This window comes from Triticum aestivum, chromosome 6D (assembly GCF_018294505.1).
Source record: "Triticum aestivum cultivar Chinese Spring chromosome 6D, IWGSC CS RefSeq v2.1, whole genome shotgun sequence".
NCBI classification, from domain to species: Eukaryota; Viridiplantae; Streptophyta; class Magnoliopsida; order Poales; family Poaceae; genus Triticum; species Triticum aestivum.
In genome coordinates this window covers 160,107,984-160,116,996 of record NC_057811.1, presented here as the reverse complement: position 1 = coordinate 160,116,996, position 9,013 = coordinate 160,107,984, and positions in this window count along the sequence as shown.

Genomic DNA, 9,013 nt, shown 5'->3' with positions numbered 1-9,013 from the left:
CCCTCCGGTTCATCTGTCCGAAAACGCGAAACACCGGGAATACCTTCCCGGATGTTTTCCCCCTTCGCCAGTAGCACCTACTACTACGTTAGGTCACCTCTAGCACCGCGTAATGCCATGTTACACTTTGTGATGCTTTGATTGCTCTGTTATTTATTGTGTTTCCCCTCCGTCACTTCTTTTCGGTAGACCCCGAGACTGCCGGCGACCCCCAGTTCGACTACGGTGTTGACGACCCCTCCTTCTCGGTTGAGCTTCCAGGCTAGCCCCCCCCCCCCCTTGATCACCAGATATCGCCTATTCTTCTCTATACTGCTTGCATTAGAGTAGTGTAGCATGTTACTGCTTTCCGTTAATCCTATTCTGCTGCATAGCCTATCATTGTTGCTACAGTTGTTACCCTTACCTGCAATCCTAAATGCTTAGTATAGGATGCTAGTATTCCATCAGTGGCCCTACACTCTTGTCCGTCTGCCATGCTATACTACTGGGCCGTGATCACTTCGGGAGGTGATCACGGGCATATGATATATACTTTATACTGTTACATTACTTATGATACTGTTCGGAGATGGGGGCTGAAGGGGCAGGTGGCTCCATCCCGGTAGAGGTGGGCCTGGGTTCCCGACAGCCCCCGACTATTACTTTGTGGCGGAACGACAGGGCAGGTTGAGACCACCTAGGAGAGAGGTGGGCTTCGCCCTGGTCGGCGTTCGCGGATACTTAACACGCTTAACGAGATCTTGGTATTTGATTTGAGTCTGGCCACTGGCCTATACGCACTAACCAACTACGGGGGAATAGTTATGGGCACTCGGCGTCGTGGTATCAGCCGAAGCCTTCGTGACATCAGCGACTGAGCGGCGCGCACCAGATTGGACTGGAACGCCTGCTAGGCTAGGTCTGCTTCTGGCCGCCACGCAACATGTAGGTGTGTAATGGGTGATGGGCCCAGACCCCTGTGCCATAGGGATTTAGACCGGCGTGCTGATCTCTCTGTTGTGCCTAGGTGGGGCAGCGACGTGTTGATCTTCCGAGGCTGGGCATGACCCAGGAAAGTGTTTCCGGCCAAATGGGATCGAGTGTGTTGGGTTATGTGGTGCACCCCTGCAGGGAAGTTTATCTATTCGAATAGCCGTGATCTTCGGTAACAAGACGACTTGGAGTTGTACCTTGACCTTATGACAACTAGAACTGGATACTTAATAAAACACACCCTTTCAAGTGCCAGATATAACCCGGTGACCGCTCTCTAACAGGGCAACGAGGAGAGGGTCGCCGGGTAGGATTTATGCTATGCGATGATACTTGGTGAACTTACCATCCACTCTCTTCTACATGCTGCAAGATGGAGGCTACCAGAAGCGTAGTCTTCGATAGGATTAGCTATCCCCCTCTTATTCTAGCATTCTGCAGTTCAGTCCACCGATATGGCCCCTTTACACATATACCCATGCATATGTAGTGTAGATCCTTACTTGCGAGTACTTTGGATGAGTACTCACGGTTGCTTTTCTCCCTCTTTCCCCTCTTTCCATTTCTTCCTGGTTGTCGCAACCAGATGTTGGAGCCCAGGAGCCAGATGCCACCGTCGACGACGACTCCTTCTACACTGGAGGTGCCTACTACGTGCATGCTGCTGACGATGACCAGGAGTAGTTTAGGAGGATCCCAGGCAGGAGGCTTGCGCCTCTTTCGATCTGTATCCCAGTTTGTGCTAGCCATCTTATGGCAACTTGTTTAACTTATGTCTATACTCAGATATTGTTGCTTCCGCTGACTCGTCTATGATCGAGCACTTGTATTCGAGCCCTCGAGGCCCCTGGCTTGTATTATGATGCTTGTATGACTTATTTTATTTTTAGAGTTGTGTTGTGTTATCTTCCCGTGAGTCCCTGATCTTGATCGTACATGTTTGCGTGTATGATTAGTGTACGATTGAATCGGGGGCGTCACAAGTTGGTATCAGAGCCGACTGCCTGTAGGAATCCCCCTTCCACACTTCTTGGCCGAAGTCGAGTCTAGACATTACAAAACTTTTACTAACATGGTTGTGTGTCTTACGGGCCCACGTCGCCATTGGGTGGTATTAGGATCTTTTACTCCTCGTCTATACTCTGGGACTCTGATCTCTCTTCTATTCGGGTAAAATGATTTTACTAAATCTAACTCTAGGTTCTCGTAACTACTTCCTCCCGGAGAGCCACTCGATACAGGTGATCGCTTGATGCACTAGAAGATTCTGAAGTTACTCTCCGATGTTCCCTCGATACTTTGTGCCATCATTTTTGCAATTCCCTTCCATCGATAAACCCCTATGGATAACCACGTATACTCGCCATTCATACAATGTTTCCCAGTTGATCTTGTTACTACAAGATACCCCGAAATTCTCTCTGTTGTTCCAAGAATCCTTTGAGCTTAGTGCCTTGCTGTTCTTTGTCACCTGAATACCCCTACGGATAATTCTCGCACTTACCGAGTATCCGCTCATCCCCAGTTGATTCAGGTATTTCACAAAAGTCTTCGTAATACCGCTCGTTCTTCTGAAAATCCTCAACAGCCTAATGCTCTTGAAATTCTTGCTTGCTAGCATTATGATTAATCCAATAAGTCTGGTAATCTTATTGGCATCCTTTGTCATTATCATTTTGAGTCTGTTGATTCCAAATGTTGCGAATGCTCGCAATCCTCAATCAGAGCCTAGAATTCATCTTTTCGTCTCAGATGTCATTTGAACAGGAGTTGTTTCTCGGCCAATCAAATTACCGTTGATTGTACCCCTAATTCTACTCAACTTATCCATCCTTAATCAGAGCGTTTGCTTCTGAGCCCTTGAATTGAAAATCATGATTCCTTTGCGTTTGAGCTATGAATTAGTCAGTTGTTTCTATAATCTAATGCCTTCATTGTTTCTTCCTCTAGTTGTGCGCCGATGCTCACATCAGCTCCATCATGGACCGTCTGATCCTTTGTTGGATTATTATCCGACAGTATCCTTCATATTAAATAACCTTGTGAGCCTTTCCATGGTTATATAATGCCTTTGGTAAATTGTATCCTCTGCTTTGTTAACCATGCTCTACTTTCGAGCTTGTGTTAATTACTCCTAAAAATTTGTGGTATATGTTCCTAAGATGCCTCGATGGGTTGAACCAATGCCTTACCTAATCTATGTGAGCCCGAAAGATTTCACGAGCCATACTCATCTGGTATTTCGCCAGGTAAAACTTTAAACACTAATGCCTTTATCAAAACGAGAAGTGAAAGTAAGGTTATGCATTAGAGAAGTGGGAGTCGACCTTGAACTTTGTGTTCATGCCCATGGACATGATGTAGATCCTATCATGGAAGCTTCTTGTAATAATAACTATTTCCTTAATAAATATCATCTGGTATCTATGAATTGATCCTTTGCAACCGTGTTTCTGACCATGATTGTTTTCCCTTGATTCTATTTCTCGGATAAGTTAAAGTACTTGCCTTCTGCAGATCAGTACGTCTGCCCAACCTCTATTTTGTTCTACCTTCGAGTATTACCCCCTGGTATCTCGAGGATATCAACCCATTGCGCTTCATCTTATGAATTTCTGATGAAGTAGTACCTTTCCCCGTCATACTCACTCCACGGGTTCTGGGTTGTCGTCAATCAAGAACACCGATTTGCGAATCGAATCAACGAGATTCAGTACTCCCAGTACTTTGTTCTTGAGAAGTTTAATACTCCATCACATCATCCCTAGCTTGATCGGCTATATCATTATCGTGCCGATTTTAACTGTGCTACCTGGTCCTTAATCTCGAAGCACAACTTTCGACGATGAGCTAAGCTTACGTCGATCTTTCTCGTCATATCATTTCGCCTTGAACAACAAGCTTGATTTCGAGTTTGTGTCGTACCCATGGTTCTAATAACCTTTTGCTTCATAATTCCTTTGACTTGATGTAATCGCCGATAGATTACATCTTCATGAAATCTCTCGACAAATGTGTCGTGATCATCACCAACATTTTGAGCTCTTCCAAGATATCAATCAAATTCATGATGAGAAATACCATCCTTGCCCCTTGATGATTGTGTTATCATCGACAACATTCTTGCCTTCCCCCAACACAAACTTGTTCATGCTATGGTTGCAACTTGCTATCCAGCTTGTATGATGATCTACCTTGAAGTATTACTGTCTTTTATGTCAAGGATGTTGTGAGAATTGCTTCACCTTTTGACGAATTCTTGAAATAGTGATACTTCTCACCATCACCATTCTTTCTTGGTTCCCGTGTTGATTCTAACCGGGGTAGCAACAAGTGAACGGTGATGTTTGGATTCTGTACTTCTAGCAACCCTAATGCTTTGAAGTTAATGATCGACAGTTCATTCTTAGACTATCGCTTATTGGATCACCATTCTAACAATTGATCAGGCTACCTATGCCCATATTTCGGGCGCACTTGTCAACCAGTGTTTAAATCGAGTATCTTTTCCTTGAGCATACCTCATTATATCATTGATCTGACAAATGTTATCTCCTTGTTCACGTAATTGTGGAAATCCATCTTTTGGAAATCTCGTTGAATTGTCACTGAGTTCATCAGCCACCTCCTCATCCTCTCCTTGGTTTACTGATGAACTCTGGTTTCGGAACTTGCTTCCATAGTTCATTTCCCGAGGATCTTACAATGTCATCTCGTCAATTTGTGTTGCGCCTTCTCTTCTCAGGCATCTTGAGTCTGAGGTATCCTGACCCCAATCAGATCTGAATCTCGGTCAGATATGATGGTTGGAACATATTCCCGAGAGTTATAACATTGCTCTTTGACCCGATAAGGTGATGAAATGCCTAGCACACCTAGCGGGAGGACCTATTGTTATAGTTCTTCCTTTTTAGCAAGGTTAACCATTCTTCCATGAGGAAACTGTAAGACTTATTCTACAAGTTTTTCCTGATGAATCCTTCGTGTATCCAAAGTACGACCTTGGCTTGAAGACCATGTCAATGCTATCTCGAAGCATGTCTGTGGTACTCCGATTTTCAATAAAAACATTTGAAGCACAATGCTAATTTTTTCTTATCAATTATCCAAACACTGTTGTATGGGTAATGTCATGGAGTTTCTCTCCCTTCACCTAAAGGGTTTTCAACTTTATGTCATGTCTTGTATATCATGCTCTACTTGTCCTTGGGAAGGATATATTCCTAAAATATGTGTTTAAACACATTTTCCTTTCCATTGTTCTGTTTAATCTGAATAATTATATTTTCCTTTCAATTGTTTGGTTTAACCTTTCTTGTGATCTATATGGTCTAAGCGGTAATAATTCACTGCTTATGTAAACACCTCGGTGTACAACTCTGTCAGCAAGACCCTGTTGCATTTGTCGATAGCATTCCGGTAACCACCGATGGACGAGAACTTTGCCTATTGGTCCGCCTCGTTCAACGAGCAGGAAAATGGTTCTCTTTGTCCCTCGCCCTTGGTATCGATGTTGTTGCCGACATAACTGACAGGCTACGCTCTGACTGGCCTTGCTTACATGATCGTGCAAGATGTCAGCGCCCTTTCTACCTTCAACCCACATGGTGGGCCCATAACCCATAGTTCCGCAGGATTGAAACCTGACTCTCCTGTACACCCCTTGCTTCCAAAGTTGTTCCTCACGCTTGGCTTCGTATGAAAATCACGAGCCACCTTCCTAGAGATGATCTACTTTGTATCAAACACAATATTTTTTTCTCCATAGCTCTGAACTCCTTTCACATTTTTTTTCAGGCATCGAACGATTGCCTGCCCGCTCGAAACTTCCCATGATACCTCCTTACTTTGCTCTCGATATTTTCTTAAGTTTCAAATCAAGAGTTACTTGCCTCCACCTTCCCCGATATTATCGACCAGATAGTCAACCTTGCAGAGGTCCGTTCTCCCAGAATACCCACCCTTTATTCTTTCGTAAGTACGATGGAGTTCCCAAAAAAAGACGTCGACTTCATCATGATGACCTGAAATAGAGAATTGAAGACATCAACGAAAGGGATTAACTTCTTCAAGAAGAGCAGCCAAGACCGAGAAGATCCATTAGAATTTCGTAACCAGACTTTTCCCCCTTACTCCCCCTCTTAAATCTCGGGACGAGATTTCTTGTAGTGGAGGAGAATTGTGACGCCCGGATAATTAAGCTACAGTAACCCTCTGCTAATGATGCCACGTCACCTCGATTACTATTGCTAATCTCGCGTTAGTTCAGAACCGATCCAAATTCATTTTTTAATTAAGGTCAAAAGATAAAAGTTTTCAAACATTAAAACTAAAATGTTCGGGATGTGGCAAATAATCCATACTAAATATTGGTGAAGAAACCACACTTCTATAAAGTGTTTAAATGCACCATAGTAATTAAAACAACGGCAATACTGTTATTTAATGAATACTTTAAATAATAATTAATTACGAAATTATTTTATTTAGGTGCCTAACTTATTGTGGCAGAGGTATATTTAGTAATGCAAATTTGGGTGTTAATTATATGTTTTACAAACAAAAATAAAGTGTGAGATAAAATAAAAAAAGTAAAAGAATAATAAACAAAAATAGAAAATAAATAAATAAATAAAAACAGAAAAGAGAAAAGGCTTCCCCCACTGGGCCTCGGCCCAGCCACATGCTGGACCGACCCATCCCCCACTCCCTTAACCCCCTGGTGCCGAAACCCTAGCCGCCGACACCCCCCACTTTCCCCACGCCGCCACACCCTCTCCCCCTCCCGATCCAATCTGGATCGGGGCGAGACCCCCACTCACCCCACGTCTCCCCCCTCTCCTCTCGATCCCATCTGGATCGGGGAGGGGTTCGACCTCACCGCTCGACGCCGTGCGCCGCACCAACACCGCCCGAGGACCTCACCGGAGCCCGCCGTTCGCTGGACCTCCCCGACGGACTGCCTCCCCATCGCCGTCGTCCCCGTCGACCACCTCGACACCCGCTGCCCCGTGCCCTACACTACCGCCGTGAGCCCCGACCTCTCCTCTCCTCCTCTGTCGCACGCCCTCCGCCGCGGCTCACCGCTCCCGCGTTGTAGCTCGCGGCCGCTGTCGCTCCCGTGGTCGTGCTCCTCAAGCCCCTGCCCCGCGCCCGCCGTTCATGCGCGCAGCCCCTCGTGCACCCGCTCCCTCGCCGCTGCTCGCGCGCGCTTGCCCGCGCAACCCCCGCGCTGCCATCCGCCCAGCACCGCCGCTCGCCCTGGCCGCTCACGCGCGCGGTGGCCGCGCCCGGCTACGCCCGCTGTTTGCCCCGCCGCGGCTCCCACTCCGTTTCGGCCACCGCCCCGGCCATGCTCAGAGCCCCGCACAACAGCGCACCCAGCCCGCACACTGTTGCCGCCGTTCGCCGGCCGCGCCCCGCAGGCGCCTCACTCCCGCTCGATGGCCCTGCTCGCCCCTGCTGCTACGCGCCGCCAGCCCCGCCCCCTTCCCCGCACTGCCCTGCCTCGCCGGTACTCTTCCCCCTCGCCCAGGCTCGCCGTTGCTCGCCCCGCAGTGCCTCCGCCGAGCTCACCCCTCGCACACAGGGCTCCCCGAACGCGGCCGCGCCCCGCACCGGGCTCGCGCCGCTCCGACCATGGCCCCGCTACACCGCTCGGGGCCGCTAGCGGCCACGCCAGCGCCGCCCCTTGCCCGCTGCCGCTGCTCCACGCCGGCGCCCAGCGGCGCCCGTCCGGCTCCCGCCCGGGTCAGGCTCCAGCACGCCCGTCGCCCACAACCGCTGCGCCCAGCGCCCGTCACCCGACCCACTAAGGCCTCTGTGCCACTGGACAACGGGGCCCAGTCCCCAAAACGGAAACGTTAAAAAAAGAATTAAATAATAATAAATAAAATTGTTAATTAATTAATTAACTTAATTAATTAATTGTGTTTAATTAACCTAATTAACTACTGTTAGTTAACTTAACTAATCTGTTAACTAAACTAATTAACCTGGTTAGTTAGTTAGCAGTCAATGACATGCGGGACCCACACGTCAGTTTGACCAGTCAACACCTCTGTTGACTGCTGATGTCATGCTGACGTCATGCTGATGCAATATTACTAATTTCAAATTAATTTAATAATAATAATTTAAAACTTTTAAAATTAATATAAAATAAATCGTAGCTCAGATGGAAAAACTTTGTACATGAAAGTTGCTGAGAACGACGAGACGAATCCGGATACACAACCCGTTCGTCCGCCACACATCCCTAGCATAGCAAACACGCAACTTTCCCCCTCCGGTTCATCTGTCCGAAAACGCGAAACACCGGGAATACCTTCCCGGATGTTTTCCCCCTTTGCCAGTAGCACCTACTACTACGTTAGGTCACCTCTAGCACCGCGTAATGCCATGTTACACATTGTGATGCTTTGATTGCTCTGCTATTTATTGTGTTTCCCCTCCGTTACTTCTTTTCGGTAGACCCCGAGACTGCCGGCGACCCCCAGTTCGACTACGATGTTGACAACCCCTCCTTCTCGGCTGAGCTTCCAGGCAAGCCCCCCCCCCTTGATCACCAGATATCGCCTATTCTTCTCTATACTGCTTGCATTAGAGTAGTGTAGCATGTTACTACTTTCCATTAATCCTATTCTGCTGCATAGCCTGTCATTGTTGCTACAGTTGTTACCCTTACCTGCAATCCTAAATGCTTAGTATAGGATGCTAGTATTCCATCAGTGGCCCTACACTCTTGTCCGTCTACCATGCTATACTACTGGGCCGTGATCACTTTGGGAGGTGATCACGGGCATATGATATATATACTTTATACTGTTACATTACTTATGATACTATTCGAAGATGGGGACTGAAGGGGCAGGTGGCTCCATCCCGGTAGAGGTGGGCCTAGGTTCCCGACGGCCCCCAAATATTACTTTGTGGCGGAGCGACAGGGCAGGTTAAGACCACCTAGGAGAGAGGTGGGCCTGGCCCTGGTCGGCATTCGCGGATACTTAACACGCTTAACGAGATCTTGGTATTTGAT